The sequence below is a fragment of the Chlorocebus sabaeus genome, chromosome 4 (genome assembly GCF_047675955.1).
Source record: "Chlorocebus sabaeus isolate Y175 chromosome 4, mChlSab1.0.hap1, whole genome shotgun sequence".
Lineage (NCBI taxonomy): Eukaryota > Metazoa > Chordata > Mammalia > Primates > Cercopithecidae > Chlorocebus > Chlorocebus sabaeus.
Genome location: NC_132907.1, coordinates 40,581,100 through 40,600,272, shown reverse-complemented (window position 1 = coordinate 40,600,272; position 19,173 = coordinate 40,581,100). Strand labels below are relative to the sequence as shown.

General features: G+C 42.4%; 1 protein-coding gene and 1 long non-coding RNA gene across 4 annotated transcripts in view; both read right to left on the bottom strand.

The window, feature by feature from the left end:
- LOC119622481 (uncharacterized) overlaps positions 1-5,394 on the bottom strand; it is a 92,696-nt gene extending 87,302 nt beyond the window's left edge. Inside the window, exons 1-2 of the long non-coding RNA XR_012092853.1 lie at positions 5,038-5,394; positions 3,279-3,428 (exon numbers count right to left, since the gene is read on the bottom strand). This is a non-coding gene — a long non-coding RNA (uncharacterized lncRNA). The remainder of the gene's footprint in view (positions 1-3,278; positions 3,429-5,037) is intronic.
- Positions 5,395-7,859: 2,465 nt separating this feature from the next.
- Positions 7,860-19,173, bottom strand: part of LOC140711510 (chondroitin sulfate proteoglycan 4-like) — a 119,652-nt gene continuing 108,338 nt past the window's right edge. For 2 of the 3 annotated variants that reach the window (XR_012092771.1, XM_073014766.1), the window contains 2 exons: positions 10,259-10,449; positions 7,860-9,310 (listed from right to left, as the gene is read on the bottom strand). The gene's annotated coding sequence lies outside the window, so the exon portion shown is untranslated. Of the gene's footprint in view, positions 10,450-19,173 lie in introns of all 3 variants that reach the window. The other variant, XR_012092772.1, reaches the window with a different exon arrangement.

Genomic DNA, 19,173 nt, shown 5'->3' with positions numbered 1-19,173 from the left:
CTGCTAAGGTCAAGTTATGAATGTCCTAATTCTACTGTCTGCTCAAAGAGATTGAGACTCGTATCAGGATTGGTGTTAATTAAAGCCTCTTGAAAAAGATATTGATGTATTTTAAGAAGCAGAGAAATGGAAAATCTAAAGAGGAACTTGCATTCTTTCAGATCTGTCCAACCTTTGGCCCTAAGAATAGTAACATGCTCTGTGGCAGAACTGTGTGCAGCCCTCATGCCTTCTCCAATCAGGGAGTCATTCAGCTGACACACACTGAGATGAATTTTACCTCCATCTATGCTGGCCTCTACTGATGACCACCATAGACCAAACAGCTCTGCCCAGGACTCTGCTATACTGTCCTGGAGCCTTTGTGTGAATCACTGAGAGATGCCTCTTCCTCCAAGTTGAAACCACCCCACGCAGGGCTCCTACTTGGAGAGGTGAGCAGAAGGGAAGAACTGCAGCCTTTGCTTGCCTCCAGATCCAGGCACTTTTTTTTTTTTTTTTTTTTTTTTTTAAAGAGATGAGCTCTGGCTATGTTGCCCAGGCTGGTCTTGAATTCCTGGACTCAAGCAATCCTCCCACTTCAGTTTCCCAAAGTATTGGGATTACAGGGGCGAGCTATTGTGCCTGGCCTCCAGGCACCTTTTGAGAGGCAAACAGCACAACTGCAAACAGCATAAACAGTTCTGCCCCACCTCTTTGATTTCAGAACTAAGGATAAGACCCCCAGTCTCTTAGCAACCCCTGCATAGAAGGGAAGGAGAAAAGAGAGAGGGATAATCCTGAATTAACTGTTTACTCAAAAGAGACTGAGAAAATCCAGAACTGCCAAATTACTCTGATTGGGCAAGATTAAGATTCTCTAGAGAGCACAAATCGGGTCTCAAAAGCAAGGTTCTCTATAAAGCACAGCTTGCATATCCACCATGAAGGAAGGCATCAAGATAACATTCCTTAGCCTGTCTGGGTCTCAGTTTCCACATCTGTGAAATGGGATGTTCTCTAGACCAATGCTTCTCAAATGTTATTATGCATAGAAATCAGCTAGGAATCTTGTTAAAATGCAGCTTCTCTTCAGTGGGGATAATGCAATGCCTGGGATTCTGTATTTCCAGCAAACTCTCAATTGTTTCAACTCTCTGGATCACAATAAGTGGAGATAATTCTATGGTCTGCTACACTATGGTTACAAATTATCTGTTGTGAATAGACACCCGTCTTATGCTGAGGACCTGCCCTACAAAGCTAGAAATCACTTTTTAGTTGAGCTCTATGTCTAAGAGCCATAAAGCTGCAATGTTTCTCTATTTTTGAAAAAGAATGACCCATCTCTCCCCTCTCTGGTTGCCCCTTATCCTCTCTAACCTCAATGCCATCCTTTTGTTTTTCTTTTATTCACTTCACGATGTCTGCATCAAAGAGAGAAAAAAAAAAAAAATGGCAGTGCCACCAGAACCAAAGCTGAATGCTTGAGAGAGCCTTCAGAAATATATTTAGGGGAGGACAAAAATATATCTCTTGATGAACTTTAAATGGGTGATTGTGGAGGGTGGGCACGGGGACTGATGAAGGTTTTAGAGAAAACTGAGTAGATGGTGAAATATCTTAATGAAACGTGAACATTAAACACTGAGACCACATATCCTGTTGACCAGTTCAGAAAATATGTTTTGAGACAAAACAGTTGAAATAGCAATTGTCTCAGAAAATTCGTAGCAAAAGGTCTCTGTGATGCTGATTTTATAGCAATTGTCACTCTTCTTCCCAGCAGCAGTGTGGGGGGAAATACATAGACTGCATACATGCACACATACATGTATACTCACACATAAACATATGTATTATACACACATACACCATATGCTACACACACACATACACACACACTCTCTTTTTTAACTGGCAAGGAACTAAAAAAAAATAACCAAGCAATGTTCTTTAATAGAAGCCTCACTTCCTTCCGCACAAACTCATTAAGCCTCTGTTAGTTACCTCCTCTCCTGCCCACTCCAAGTGACCCCATGCGCTGTGATAGGTCTCACTTTGGTTGCTGTTCCCCAACAGACTTAAGAGTCCTGAACGGGGGTCAGGCTCCAATGCACAGAAGCCCACACAGAAGCCTGCCAGCTTCCCCTTGAAGCAGAGCATCATGAAAAGGCAAGCAGTGGGGTTCCACCTTTTTTTCCTCCAAAGGTTTCAGTGGGCCATTGAGACAGCCTTGCTCTTAAGGCTCCCAGGCCAGGGATATTCCCAATCTTCCATCAGAGCAACCTCTGTTCAGTGGCAGTGAGAGGTGACAACGTGCTCGCCTCTAAGCCCTCACTCGCTCTAGGCGCCTCCTCCGCCTGGGGCTCCACTCTGGTGGTGCTTGAGGAGACCTTCAACCCACTGCTGCACTGTGGGAGCCCCTCTCTGGGCTGGTCAAGGCTGGAGCCGGCTCCCTCCGCTTGTGGGGAGGTGTGGAGGGAGAGAGGCGCAGGTAGGAACCCGGGGCTGTGAATGGCACTGGGGGTGGGCCCCGGCTCTGTGGGCCCACACTCGGAGCAGCCAGCCAGGGCCACCAGCCCCAGGCAGTGAGGGGCTTAGCACCCGGATGAGCAGGTAAAAAGGGAGCACGGGGTCCCCCAGCACTGCCTACCGGCCTTCGGGGAACTTGAATTCTAGCCAGGCCTCAGCTGCCTCCCCAGGGTCAGGGCTGGGCACCTGCAGCCTGCCATGCGGGAGGCTCCACCCCCCACCCCCAATTGGCACTCTGTGTCTAGCTCAAGGTTTGTAAACGCACCAGTCAGTGCTCTGTGTCTACCTCGGGATTTGTGGATGCACCAATCAGCATTCTGTATCTAGCTAATCTGATGGGGATTTGCAGAACTTTTGTGTCTAAATACAGGGTTGCAAATGCACCAATCAGCACTCTGTGTCTAGCTCAGGGATTGTAAATGCACCAATCAGTACTCTGTCAAAATGGACTAATCAGCAGGATATGGGTGGGGTCAGATAAGGGAATAAAAGCAGGCTGCCCCAGTCAGCAGTGGCAACCAGCTCGGGTCCCTTCCGCAGTGTGGAATCTTTGTTCTTTCGCTCTTTGCAATAAATCTTGCTGCTGCTCACTCTTTGGGTCCAAACTGTCTTTATGAGCTGTAACACTCACCACGAAGGTCTGCAGCTTCACTTCTGAAGCCAGCAAGACCACGAACCCACCAGAAGGAAGAAACTCGGAACACATCCAAACGTTAGAAGGAACAAACTCTGGACACACCATCTTTAAGAACTGTAACACTCACTGTGAGGGTCCACGGCTTCATTCTTGAAGTCAGTGAGACCAAGAACCCACCAATTCCAGGCACATCAGGACAGATAGGAGTGTCAGTCACCTGTTCTTCCCAGCAGGAGCCCTCATGTTGAGATTACAAACAGACCCCGAGTTTTGTCACCTGTTCAATAATAAAAATGGGTCTAACTGACAAGGTTAAATTACCCTGGGCCCATGGTACAGGGGCAGCATCCCCTAGTCTTTGGATGTGCTTCTTTAATTGTTGTCTTTAATTCTCCTAAGGAGAAGAGGATGATTCTCCTCCCAGTTTCTGATTGTTGATTCAGGTTTTTGATTTGGTCTAACTTTAAGAATTTCCTTGTGACATCGGTGAGGGAAAACATCCATATGGATTCTGAAACACCTACTTCTAAATCAAAGAAACCCGTTTTAGAGTTTGTTTGTATTTAGAAAGCTAGCACTTCCTCCCTCCTTCCCTTCGTTTTTTCCCTCCTCTCCCTCCTTCACTCCACACACATCTACCACAGGGCAAAGATGAGTACTAGGCCTTATGAGACTCCCAAGACATATTTCCTTTACTGGATTGTAAACTACTTGATGGCATAGTTAAGACACAAATACAAATGTTTTCAATCTAAATAGCCTAAGAGAATTGTTAATGAGATTTCAGAAAAAGGAGTGATACCAGCTAGTTGGAGATAATTCAGATTAGACACAACTGAAACCCAATGAATGGGGCCTTAAGTGCACAGGAAGTCACCTGGCATTCCTAGAAGAGAAGCCCAAGTAAGGCCAGTTGCCAGAAAATCAGGGGCTGCCTAGGGAATGGCACATAGTTCACTCTAGCTGGAGTGTATGTATGTGAAGGATATAAAGATGGGGGAAGTATGTGGTGGCCAGAAGGTCTGGGTGCCAAACAAGGACATTTGATGACATGGGTCTACACTGCAGTGACGTTACACAAGCGGCTTTGGGAGGACTCATTTGGTGCTGTCTTTTAGGAAGGACTTGGTGGGAACAGAGAAGAAACACCAATTAGAAAGCTAAGTGGGGCATGATGGGGGCTGGAGTTGAGAAGATGACATTGGGAATGGACAGGAGGTAAAGGATGGACTAGGTAGATGCCACTTGGGGACTGGTTGGATGGGGGTATGTGAAGAGGGGCAGGGAGTAAACATTGACTGCAAAGTAGCAGGCCTGGGCAGGGCTGGTCCTGCACCACCAACCAGGTTATGCACTTCCCAGCTCTGGGGACGTCATGCACACAGCTACAGTACAAATGGCACCTGCCCCCAGCCATTGGGCAGCCAGAGTTTGTGAACCTGGCTGACTGTGAGGAAGGTAGCACCAGAAATGGAGATCAGAGCTGACAGGAAGAGGAATAACCCCTGGAGGAAGTACGTGTGGGCAGAAGTACTTATTAAGAGAAACAGAAAAAGATAACGAGTTTAATTTTGGACGTATTAGAGAACGTTTCCACATTAATGGTTATGAGAAGAAAAGAGTCTATATCAAAAACTAGAAGGGACTCCTTGACAAGAAGGATGCTCCTGTCTAGCTCAGCCTCCCAGCCCCTCCTCTTTCCTGCCAGTGCTCCCCATGCCTCTAGTCACCGTATTGAATTAGAAGCACAACTGACAAGTATGCAAAGCTCAGAAACCCCAGAGCTACAGTGGGTAAGAAAAACAGGTCGGCGAATGCACTCAGAGCCTAGGAAGACGGGAGGCAGGGCCCATGGCAGTACCCAGGCAGTACACAGAGAAACATACCTGTGCACATCTGGAGAGAGAGAAGCTCCTGGAGTTCAGAGACCATCTTGCCATCATCCCATGGAAAAATGTCAGGTTCTGTTAGGATCCCAATCCCTCATTTCCTCAGTAATGATGTGTGCAATGGTTGCTGGTGGGTATGGAATGGGTGAGGTGGAGTAGTGAGTAGGAGGATGGTTTCAAATGGAAACTCTGAGTTGTTTTCATCCTGGGAATCAGACATGCCTCAGCATATTTAGAGGACTCAGGCTTGCAGAAACTATCTGGCATACTTTCTTCTCTCTTCCTTTGCATGAGGGACAAGGACACTTGGGCATGATTCATGTTATTTGGTTTAAGGAAAATATGTTGGGGTCGGGGTAGGGAAAGAATATTTTGAGCACAGGAGCGTTGCTGTAAGAAATCATCCCACAAGACTAATGTCCTGTGAATCAAGCCTGTGTCCCACAGAGGAGAGCCTTGGGGCCAAGATGCCTGTGGGTTGTGGCAGCATTGAGCAGTCCTGGGTAACACTGCAGTCACACCCACAGGTAGCACAAATTCAGGCATTTATTAAATGTTCAGTATGGAATAGGCTTGCACAGATCCTGGTACAAGGAAAGTACCCATTTAAAAATTTTCTTTTATTATCATTGCTTCTTTCCCATTAGGTGGGCACTGTTATAATTTTCATTTTACAGATGGCAGAGAGGGGTTAGGCCACCCACCCTCCCACAGTGATACCAGCTGATATGTGACAGAGCTGGATGCTGATCCCTGTGCTCTCATCCCCCAGGCAGTGTTCCACGGAACTGAGAGCAGCCTGAACAGTGAACTTTGTTCATCAGCAGCATCAATTGCTGGTGATATTATCATGAGGAACTCACTTGATAGAGGTAGTTGTTTTCTAACCAGAGGCATCAATGCCTAGAGCAGAAGCAGAGCAAAGATGCCATGAGGTAGGTGAAAGGTGATCAGGTTCTCCTCGGGGGCTTTCAGAACTGGTTAGAGAGGAAACCAGTGGAACTTGGGCATCATACATTAATTATGATTGGATTGAGCTGAGAGAACAAAAAACTCCAAAATAGCAGTGGCTTAAGCAAGTCGAGGTAAGTGTTCCAAAATTGACAGGGCAGAGTCGTGAACCTCAGGGACCCAGGCTTCTTCTACCTTGTTGTTCCATCATCCTTGGCATAGCTTCTGTATCTGTAAGCGTCCACAAGATGGACGCTTAAGCCTCCATTGTGTGTCAACATTCCAGACAGCAAGAAGATGACAAAGAAAAGAGAATAGCATGCTCCCTTGTGTGACCACGCTTCTCAGAAGTTGCACACAGCACTTCTGCTTACATCGTATGGACTGGAATTTAGTTACACATCCAACCTAGCTTCAAGTAAAGCTGTGAAATGTAATCTTTATTTTAGGTGACCAGGAGTCCAGCTAAAAATCCAGGAGCAATAAAAAGAAGATAAGTGAATAATTAGAGAAATAGCCATCCTGCCATACAACCTACCCAGGATTTTCCCTTCCCTAAATTCCGGGCTCATGACTGTCCTGTGGTCAGCTCTAAGAAAGTGACTTTGGGCTACTCTGTCAGATGCAAAAGCTCAGCAGCTGGAGACCAACAACTGAATGGGTCCTGAAAGGGTAGCCAAGAAGACCTTATGGTGACCTCAAGGAATTTACTTGTGTTGCTTAAGTATTTCTTTTATTTTCAATCCTTCCTTTGAAAAAAGTTTAAAATTGATTTTAGAACTACACAAAATGAAATGGCAGTCTACATTTTACAGTAAATTAAATAAAAGCTAATATCATATACTTTATCTTATTTTGTTTTATATCTTTTTATTTTTTCAAGGAAACTATGAGAAATGGGTTGTGTGATTTGCAGAACTTATTTGTTGAAGAACTGAATCATAGTTGCTAAACTAAGAAATTCTTGCAAAACTACAGGTAAAGGAAGGTGAGGGCATGTGTACACAAATGCCCGAAAAATGGATATAAAAATATTTCTATTGAGAAGGTAAAATTGTGAGAGGGAAATTGTCAGAGCATGGTGGTGCCTATAGTCCCAGCTACTCGTGAGGCTGAGGCACAAGAATTGCTTGAATCTGGGAGGCAGAGGTTGCAGTGAGCCAAGATCATGCCACTACACTCCAGCCTGGGTGACAGAGTGTGATTCTGTCTCAAAAAAAAAAAAAAAAAATTGTGTTTGGGGGGTATTTGAGGATTTTTAGATATTTGGGTAAACTTTTAAATAAACATTTGTTTGCCATGATCTCTTTCAGTCCCAAGTGGTAGTCCTTCATATCTAGCCCCAGGCTCCCATTGTCCTGAAATATTTTGTCATTTACTATCTTTTTTCCCAAAGCAATACACCCTGGATTTACCACTATTTTCCAGATTCCCAAACTTGAAGCCACCCTCAGTCACCAAATCGTAATAACCACTCACCATACTAACTGCATCAACCACCATGCAGGAGCCCTATAGTGGGGAAGCAGGGGAATAAGTGCCTTGACTCCACCCTCCTTCCTCCTTTCCTCTTTGCTCAGGCTCTGCATCCACTGAGCACAGAGGAAGACAGAGGGAAAGGGAGCCTCTTGATATAGCCCATTCAGGTAACCTTCCTGGACACAGAGCAGGGAAAAGGGAGAAGCAGGGAGAGTGTACATGATGGGACACACTAAGAGGTCACTGACACATTTGTTTCTGTGAAATGTCCCACAGTCAACACAGCCTCTTCTTCCCCCTCCTCATGCACACAATATTCATTGGAAGTCTAATTTTATACTTTTAATTATCTCTGGGCAGTATAATATAATGGATTATAATAGCTAACATTCATTGAAGATTTAACATGGGTCATGCACTTGAGAAAACATGTTCACAGATTAACTTATATAATCTTCATAACAACTCTGTGATGCAGATAAAGTATTAATTTCCAAGGGCTTGTTTTTAATAAAGTAAGAATAAAGAGAGGCCAGAAGGATAAATAATGTGTCCACAGTGGCTTCTAAGTTAAATTTTAAAAAAAATCAGGACAGCATCTTAGAAGTTAGTAAGTGCTAGAAAAATTTTAGCCATGATTATTAATGTATATCTACACAGTTACTAACCCTAGTCATAACAATTCTTTGAGGGAAATATTGTCATCATCACTTTGCATATGAAGAAAACAATGCTCTGAGAAGGCAGGTCACCTGCTGGCCAGCGCAGTTCCTTGGACGGTGGCCGGCCTCTTGGGGCCATATCACAGCTTCTGTTCATTCACATTCTGTTCACATCACATTCTGTTCAGCATGAATGTGATGTGAACATCACATCTACCATCTACCTGGTGAAACTGATGATCACCTTTCCAGGCCTGTCATTTTCCCAGTTAGATATTGACAGGCCAACATCTCAATTACATTCCAGTTAGTCTGCCTGGAGTTTTTTCCTAAGCTCTAAATGATTGTTAGAGAAAGGAAAGCTTGGGTTTAGCCACTATTGGCATTTCTTTAATTTTGATCCTAATAGGTACTCAAATCTGCAACACTTGCAAGATTTCTTTTAAATTGGTCTTAACTTTACTCTTTATTTTACTGTGAAAGAGTAAGTACACTAGCCTAGCTCCAATCACAGCAGAGTTGAAATAACCCTCGCCTTGGAGCGTTTTCCATGACCTGCCACCCACCACCTAGCTTTTGCTTCCTGTGGTGAAATGCGATGTTTCACAATGATCACACAGGCTCTGCCATTCTGCCCATATGAAACTTTCTTCATCTGCTGTAATCTGGAACCTCTTGATTTAAAACGCATAGAATCCCTGCTGGCAGAGCAGGTTAAACCCAGCCTGGACATTTTAAGGTTTAAGCCTCAGCTATCTGGGAGAAAACCAGTGGTGAGTCTGGACTCATACCAGAACAATTCTAGGAGTTCCGAATTGGTACTGAAAGCAGTCTTGCTGGACTGCTTGGAAATGAATCTGTTATGTTCTGAATTCTGCTATCTTGGACAAGAGATTTATCTTCTCTGGGTCTTGATTTCATCCATCATTCACTCACTCACTTGTTCAAGAAAACTTCAACACCTACTCAGGCAATAAAAGTCCAAAGCAGAATTAGACTCAAATGGTATCATTGAGCACAGCTCTAGAATAAGGATGTTGAAATAGATGATGACAGAAGTTGCTTCCAAATCTAAATGTTGACAAGTAGAAGATTCCATATGTGGAATAGGTTAGTAGAGTTCTTTCTCTTTCTATCATACCAGCTCCCCTGGGATGTGGTCTTGCTCCATCATGGAACTGGGAATGGTAGGAAAATGACAGTGATTCATACATGCATGCTAAACAAACATCTTTATTGCAAAAGCCCCATCCCAGGCAGAGCAAAAGTCAACACAGCTGACCTGAAGCAGTTTGAATAAATAGGCAAGATCTCGGTCATTGTTCTTGGGATGGCTCTGCCTTCTAGATTGAGAGATCATCAGTTTTCATTAAAGTGTTAACATATTTTTGAAGAGACGCAGTTTGCCGGCAGGACATCTGAAACTGGGTGCAGAGTTAAAGAGTGCCACATGCCACTGCATCTGCTTCAAATTATGTTCTCCAGAAGACAAAAATACAGCTCCATGAGTCTAAAAATACTTCTTAGCTGTTAGCCAAAAATGCATTTATTCTTGGATTCATAAAAATGCAGGCCATGTGAAATATGTGGGGGGCATGCACTCTCATAGAAAAATAAATTGACCAAAAAGAAGAAAAAATTAATATAAACCTTAAGTATCCTTTATTGAAAGAACGGGGAGAAGGTGGAAATGGTAAGGCTTTAGAGTATGACTGGGAAGCAGAACTAGGAAAGCTGTGTCTTCAGGGGGAAGAAGGGTCCTAGGACCCAGCTGCCCTCTGTCCCCATCCCATCCCCAGCAAGACCCTGAGCAACTGTGGATTGGGCCCTCACTTCTGCCCACTTGGGGGAATTAGTAAAGCCAGTGGCAAGGACCCATCGCAACCCCAAATCTTGGCATAATGGTCTGTGCAGAGCTTCTCCAAGAGTCTGTGATTAGGAACCAGTTTGTCCTTTTCTTCCAATTCATGTGGACCAAGATTTTTATAAAATATAGTAAGAATGAATTACTTTAAAAAAAATAAAAATGTTGTATAAAAGAAGCCCCATTTTAAAATTAGTAGATTAACAGATATAAAATTGCCTTTCAAAATCAGAATGAACGTGGGAAAAAAGAAAAGAATTACCATGAGACCTTTCTCAACATGTAGTCTCAATATCTGCGTTTATTTCAACACGGATCAGGAACAGTCTGTGCAGCCCACATTCAATAGCACTCATGTGACAGAGTGTGGATCTGAGAGGTTTGCAGCCCATCCATACTTGCTAATGGTGTGCCACTGACCACGTAAGCCTTTCTAAGTCTCTGATGTTTCATCTGCAAAAAAAAAAAAAAAAAAAAAAAAAAAAAAAAAAAAAATTGGTATAATACATTTTTATCAGGATAAGGAAGGATAGCGGCAAAACTCAGCTGTTGTTTCCATTACCATCTATATTAGTTTCCTATTGCTGCTGAAACGTATTACTACAAATTTAAAGGCTTAACACAAATGTATTCTCTTATAGTTCTAGACATTAGAAGTCTTAAATTGGTTTCACTCAGCTAAAATCAATGTATCTCTGAGGCTGTGTTCTTCCTGGAGGCTCTAGTGGAGAATCCATTTCCTTGTCTTTTCCACCTTTTAGAAACTACCTTCATTCCTTGGCTTGTGGCTCCTTCCTCCATCTCCAAAGCCGGCGGCATAGCATCTTCAAATCTGTCTTTGCCTCTCACCTCCTCTTCTTTCCTCTTCCACTTCAGTGGACCTTTGTCATTATAAAATCCACCAGAATATAGTCTAGGAGAATTCCCTTATATTAAGGTCAGCAGATTAGCGACCTTAATTTCATCTGCAACATTAATTCTCCCTTGCTATGTAATATAACATATTCCTATTGAGCATATTCAAATTCATGGGGATTCAGATGTGAACATCTTTAGGGAGGGGGTCATTATTCTGTTTACCTCTTATCTGATGTCATTTACTCAGCAACATTTATTGAACACTCACTCGACGCACATAGAGTTCTAGGCTTAAGGAATATAACTGGATAAAGGCTGAGATAGGCCCTGAGTTACAGAATATGTTACTGAAGAAGACCATCATCACACAAATTATTAAGTACTAAAAAGGAGAAATATAGAGTATTATAAATGCATTCATTAGAAATTTTGATGTCAGCTGAGGGGGAAAGTGTTTAATAAATATCTATAGATACAGTGCACTACTTTGCATGTACATTAACAAAAGAACATAATTTAATGAAAAGTATTATAACAATTGTTTCAGACCACTTATATCAGAAAAACTTGGCAATTTTATTAAGACTATCAAAATCTCAGAATATGAAGCTGAGAAATTTACATTTTATAGAAACATATTAATATTTGATATATCAACTACCTCACTGCCCTCTCTCTTCCCCTCCCTACACCATTCACACAATGAGTCCTTTCCACAGTACAATCTGAGAATCAGGATTCTAGTGTAGTTTCTGAAGCTTGCCTATTCAAGAGAACCGCTGAGGCTTGCAGACCAGGTGTCCCCTACCAGGCCTACTGAATCAGATTCTTTAGGAGAGGCATCTGGGACTCTGTATTTAAAGGCATTTACATAAGTCTTATAATGAGACAAGTTTGGGAAACACAAGTGTAGTAAAAAATAAAAAATAAAAAAAAATAGCCAGTGGCCAGGGAATGAAGAAGTTTAGCTTCTAATCCCAGGTCTTCTACTTCATCACCTCTCAGAACTTAGGGATCTACATTTGTAATACTTAAGCAGTGGTTCTTGAATGGGGCAATTTTGGTTCCCAGGGCCCAAACTGGGCCTTGTCAGAAGACATTTTTGATTGTCATGACCATGGGCGAGGAAGGGAGGTGATACTGGCATCTAATGGGTAAAGCCCAGGAATGCTGCTAAACATCCTACCATGCACAGGGCAGCTCCCCACATCAAAGGATTATCCCAATCAACTTGTCAACAGTGCAGAGGCTGAGAAACACCACATAAAGGTGATTTGTTAGGAAGTGTTCCCAGGTAGAATCCACAAGGGAGAAGGAAAAGGAAGGACAGGAGGCTAATCAAGGGAAGGTGTCACACTAAGTCCCATAGGGAGGCTCTGGAGACAGTGCAGTTCTCACCAAAGTTGTCCTAATGAGCAGCAAGACAGCTGGGGTATTTATACCCCTCTCTAGGTCAGTCACTGATTGAGGACTGCTCCCTGTTTCAGTTTTCTAAGTGCAGGCAAAGCAGGCTCTGGCACCTCTTTGGGGACCACCTCAGCCAAAGCCCCAGGTACAGGCTATTGTGAGTAAAGGCACCCAGGGAGCTGTGAGACGAAAATGAGATTCCTAACTTAAGGCAGAGTATTGATAGGCTCAGCTACACAGGAGCAGTAGTTTTCCACTGCTGCTTTTTCACTACAAATCTTTAGTAGACAGAATATTCTTCCTGGAAGGTCAGTATACAGAACCGCTAAAAAGACTTATGCTGATTAAAGAAGAGAAGAGTGAAGTCTGTCTCCTCCTCCTCAGTTCCTCCTCCCTTGACTTAAGAGACTCTCCTCCATAGACTTAGAGCTTCTTGGAAGACACATATTGGGCCACTGCATTAGCCTACTGGGGCTGCCATACCAAGTACCACACCTAGGTGGCTTTCACAACAGAAATTTATTCTTTCACGGCTCTGGAGGCTAGAAGTCTAAAATCAACAGGGCCATGCTCTCTCTTTGAAGACTTTAAGGGGAAAATTCTTCCCCCTCTCTTCCAGCTTCTGGTGTTGCTGGGAATTCTTGGAATTTCTTGGCTTGTTCGTGGCCAGCTGCTCCCTGTGTGCTCACATTGTCTTCCCTCTGTGCGTCTGTGCCCATATTTCCTTTTCTTACAAGGACACCAGTCATACTGGATCAGGGCCTACTCTGACGACCTCACTTTGACCCAATTACCTCTTTAAAAGTCCTATTTCCAAATACAGTAACATTCTGAGGTATTAGGGATCAGGACTTGAACATATGAATCTGGGGAGGAGATACAATTTAGCCCATTACAGACACAATTTCGAACATCCTTTGCATCACTAAGATTTAGTATCCAATGGTTTTATATTAAGTGCTCAATCATTCTTCAATGGTAAATTCTTAAGTATTTGTGTGTTAGATTAAGTGGCTTGCATGCTATCCTCCAGAAGTCATCACCTTTAGTGGACCCCAACAGCACCCCAAATAACTATTTCATTCACATCCAATGCAACAGTCAAGGAGGAGAGACCTGAGGGTCACTGATGCAGACTGAGAGGAGCCAAGCCTTCTTAATGCACACTAATTATGTCATATGCAAGAAGACAGAGTCTCCCACATGATCTCTAAACCACCCAAGGAGGTGCCCAGGGTAGAGATGTTATTCCCCTCAGAAAGCTGGGAAAACCAAGGCTCAGAGCATGATTTGCCCAAGGCCACATGGGCTCCAGCCTTCACTACTCATTAGCCATGCCTTGTGATTTTTTCTGCAGAACCAGCTTACCTTGTCTCTTCCAGTTAGTCAGGAAAGGCCTTATAAAGAGTGAAATCTGTGACCAAGGAGTGAGAAAAGATGATATAATACTTTGACTACATCATATCTTCCTTTGGAGAAAAAGTAGTTATGTCTTTATAATTTGGTCAAAGAAATTTAGTTTAAATTGAAAGCACAAGAACTTTTTTAGTGGACTTATTGTGTGCTAACCACTCTTCTAAGGGGTTTACATATGTTAATCAATTTAATCCTCATAAGAGCCAACAGAATTGATACCATTATTATCCACATTTTATGGAAGAGGAAATGAAGACACAGAGAGGGGCTGGTTTACTAGGAGAGAATTCATTTCTGTAGACACTTCTAGTAATGCCAGCTAATAATAGAAAGAGCAATAAAAATATCTGCCAATTATTGCATGCTTCACATACAGTTTTCCCACTCAGTCCTCTCAAAAACCCCTAAGAGGTAGTATTTCTGTCTCCATTTCATGGATGAATAAACAAAGGCTCCGAGTTCAAGTAACATGGCCATGATCCCACAGTACATACATGGTAGAGCTCAGATGGCTCCATCCAGATTTTTGGTCCACTTTTGGACCCTTTTGTATAGCTGGTCTGACAAAAGTCACTTTTGCACATAAGTTAGTCTTTTGGGAAATGGATGTTAGCTTCAAGCTCCAAATACCCCTGGGGCAAGAAGTAATGCATTCCTTTAACAGAATTGGAAAACTCCAAGCGATGGACACTGTGGCTAGGCATTCACACATTTTCTAGGTAAATGTGTATCATCATCATTTTTCTAGACTTTTAAAAGTTACATAATTTAGTATCATTCTATTCAGGTAGCAACAACCTGAAATATTAAATTAGCATCTACGTAAATAAAATCATGTGTTATAATTAACTGAAACATAAACGCAAACCATTACTTCATACATTTCAACATATTTTAGTATACTTAAGATAGAAATAATAAATTCCAATTGCCATAGTTTTAATACATAAAATAATAATAAATAAAACAATTTCTAACATAGAGTAGGCATTCAATAAGGGCTATTTAAGTGTATTTTCATGTATTAACTCATTTTATTCAAAGGCTATTCTAAATAATCAAAGAGCAGATGGGGTCATTTTTTTCTTCATTTAAAGCTCCTCCATTTGTAACTTTAGGGCTAGAATTTGGGTATTTCCTTAAAGTACTTTATGTACTGGTCAAGAAAAATGCACTAATAGTACTAGACAACAGGTAGGTAGGAGTAGGAATAGAGAGATCTTTGTCTTATTCAATACTTTTGTTGATGGCTTGGATAATCATTTTTAGCTTGAAATAGGCTCTTTCTCAAGGTGGGTTAACATGCTCTGATTTGTAATAAGGTTTTAAGATTGCATGATAGACACTGCGATGTATCACTTAGTCTTCAGGAATACAGGACTTACTCTCCCAGCCACTGGGAGCGCTGCAGGCAGAGCCCTCAGGGTCAGCCTCCTACAATCAGTCACACTGCTGTAACTGATGACAGCAGCCTTGCCCAAGGTTACACCTCCTTCATCAGATAGTCTATAATCAGTGACTGATCAACTTGGATTTATAAAGGTCAGCCCCTTGCCCTCAATTCAGAACAACTCTGAAAAGTCATTCCAATTTTAGAATTAGCTAAGTCCTCCATTCAGAGGATATCACAGCTAACTTATTCCTCTACCCAATCTTATTTCCATCCTTTTCACAAAGGTTGATCTCAAGGTGCATTCTCTAAGACATTTTCTGCACAACAATTTCCATTCCAGAGTATGCTTCCTAGGGAGCCCAAATTGTAATAGTTGGTACCAGGAGTGGTTTGAGAAAGCCAACACTGAGATGGGATTTTGGAACCAAATTGTCTAACCAACACCTGGCAAAGAGGACGTCATTGCTGGTGGTAGGTGAGCAACAGATAGCACTGGCACTAGGTAGCAATGCAATTGTTCAAACTTTCAACCAATCATTGATACAGTGATGGAAGGGAATTCATTAGGTGCTGCAACGTACCAGGTATTTGAGAAGTATGAGGGAAACTAACTATAAGGACAATGGAACTGGCTCTGAGTAAGTTCAACTGATGATCTGGAAAAAGATAATAAGAAGCTCAGAGTGATTAACTGGCAATTATAAGCTAGGAGTGAAGACCAGAGAGTATTTTCTTGGTAGCATATACAGAGGTATCGTCTTCTACAATGGGAGGGCTAAGGAAGCTGAGAAGTAGCCCCAAGAATTATTTGACATAGTATTTGAGTTCAAGGGAAGGTTAAACTCCCAACCATGGCAGTGGACTATTCCAAGGTTAGGGCTCTGGTTAGGAAAGAATGGGACTTGGACACATGAGACAGGAAAATCTAGATTGATGTCCCCCAAAATGTTTACTTCCCAGATTTCTCTTAACCTTCTGAGCCTGCAAAAGTGGCCCATCCCTCCCTACTGAGGGATAACATCCTAACTTTACTTGAAGAAGATACAGAGGTCCTTCTCCCATAAGACAACATACATCCTCCTTGCCTCAGAATCTGTGCTACTCTCCTCCTTGCTATTACACCAATAAATAGGGTTAAGTTATAATATAATTGGGCTTTCCAGCTTTACACAGCATAGCTACTCTACCATGCTGCTTTCTCTAGATGTTTTAATTTCCCTTTCACTGCATGCTATGACAATTTCTGGTCTTTGCACCTCATTTGGCTGGACTGTTTCCTCTACCATCCTTATAGGGATCATCCTAGATTACACCATCTCCTGGGGCCCTCTCCAGACTACTTAGTCCTGTGCTATTGAAGAGAATTCCCAAATCAGTAAAGTCTCCCTCATTCGCTGTTATATTCATCCTGGAAGAGGTGGTGGTTATCATATCTCCATTTAATGCGCTAATCTGCACCTTGTAGAAACCAGACAGACACAGGAGAATATCGGTAGTGGACTCTTTATTGTAAACTCAGCCAAGTGGTAGCCCCACTTGCAGCTGCTGTGACAGTGATATTAACATGGCCTCAGCCTCAGTGGTGTGGGGCCATGAAGCTGGCATTTTCTATTTCTACAAGGAAAGAAGATTAGATGTTTCACATTCATTTGAAATGTACAATGGTATATGTTCATTGTTTTGCTCAAGGTCTGTGTGAACTCTTCTATTCTCTATTAAAATGTAGTCTGAAGAGACCTGGACATCCCACAGAAGCTCACATTGTTCTACTCTTTTGATGGCATCATATTAATCAGATCAGATGAGCACAAAATCGCTAGTTGATTGGAGGCCTTGTTAAGACACACGCATTACAGAAAATGTGAGCTAAACAGTTCAAAGACTGAAGTAGTGTCACATCATCAGTAAAAGTTTTAGGTGCCCATTAGTCTGAGGCAAGCTGGAACATCCCTTCCAAAGTAAAGGAAAAATTATTGCTTCCAGCACCTCCAACCATGAAGAAGGAAGTACAGCACCTAATAGGCCACTTCAGATTCTGGAGGCAGAATATTCCCCACCTGGGAATACTACTTGAACCTATACAGTGGGTGACAAAAAAAGACTTCAAGCTAAAATTAAGCTCAGAGTAGGAGAGCGCTCTGTAGAAGTTCCAGGATGAAGTGCTTGGACCATATATCCAGCCCACCAAGTCATGCAGTTGAGGAGGTCCAGTAGTAATCCATCATAAAATGGAAGTGCTATCATACAATAAAGATTGAGCACAGGTAGCAAGTTGTCTCAGTAGGTAGTCCAGATTCCTATGTTACCCATTACTCTTGCACCAGGACCTGTCCCTCAGCGCACACCTGTGGCCACATGTGGGATTCTTTATGACCAGATAATGGAGGAAGAAAAAGGCTGGACTTAGTTCACGCAGGGGTGGCCTTGAAAGACACTGGGGAAAGGAAATCATCCCAATGAGCAATACAACTTGTCATCCATTTTATGTAGAAGGAGAAATAGCTTGAGGTTGGATTATGCATGGATCCCTAAAGAATGGTGAATCAGTTGGCCAGTAGGCAGGGCCCTAGGAAGAAAATGATAGGAAGACAGGAACTAGGAGATCTGGAGTAGATGCCTGCAGATTGTGGTAGGCAGAATGAGGACCCCCTACAATGCCTATCCCCTATCCCTGGAACCTGCACATATGTTACCTTACACAGCAAAAGAGACTTTGCAGATATGCTTAAGGTTATGGACCTTCAGGTGGTTTTTTTAAGTGGGCCTGGTTTAATCACATCCATCCTTAAAAGTGCAGAACCTTTCCAGGCTTCGGTGATAGAGATGTAACAATACAAGGAGGATCAGAGAGATGGCAGCAGGAGAAGGATTCGGTGCCTGTTGCTGATTCTAAGGTGTGGGGAGCTATGTGCAAGAACCAAGAGAAGCCTCTTGGACTTAAAGTCACCCCAGGTGACAGATTAGCAAGGACTTGGAGACATCAGTCCTATGACAACATGGAACTGAATTCTGCCGACGCATGGATGAGCAGGGAATGGGATTCTCTCCTAGAGCCTCCCGAAGGGAATGCAGCCTGGTGACACTGATTTTAATCCAATGAGACCTGAACTAAACTTCTATCCATAGAACTGTAAGATGATATATTTGTGTTGTTCTAAGCCATAAAGTTTGTGAAAATTTGTGATGGCAGCAATAAAAAATAAATACACAAATAGACATGGGTCTGTGTTTGCCTTAGCTGATTTTGAGAAATTTGTGAATGGGATCATTCTTTTGCTGCTACCTCATATAATAGTCCACTCAGTTAAACTCAGCTCTCCTCTATTGAGCATTTACTTGGCTTTATTCAGGGCCTCTCATAAGGTAAGATTTGGTTCCTGCCCTGGAGAAACTGATAATTTGGCAGAAGAGGTGGGTATATAGTAAGGACATCTGCAGTATGTAGCACCTGCTATCACAAAGGAGAGACTGAGATAAGAGGAAGGAAGACAGAAAAGGAGAAAGGAAAGAAGGGAGGTAGAGAGAAAAGATAAACCAGATATAATGATAAAATGAAAAAAAATGATAAAGAAGAAAAATGTCATTTTTAAACAAATGTTTAACATTGAAAAGACAGTAGAGAAAGACTGTCCTGATTAGCTATTGTTGGAGAGTAGAGTTTAGCCCATTTAAAAGAATTCACCAATATGGAATACATATACAATAAAATATCATTTAGCCTTAAAAAGGAAATTCTGACACACGCTACAAGAAGAACGAACGTTGAAGACACTATGCTAAGTGAAATAAGCCAGTCACGAAAGGACAAATACTGTATGATTCCACTTATATGAGGTGCCTAGAGGAACCGAATTCATAGAAACAGAAAGTAGAAAGGGGCTGGGGGATGGGAGGGGAATGAGCAGTTATCACCCAATGGGTAAAGAGCTTCAGTTCTGGAAGATGAAGAGAGTTCTGGAGGTGGGTGGTACTGATGGCTACACAACAATGTGAATGTATTTACTGCCAAAGAAATATACACATAAAGTCGGTTAAAATGGTCAGTTTTACTTAATGTAAATGTTACCACAACAAAAAACATCTAGCCTTTAAATACGTTTTTA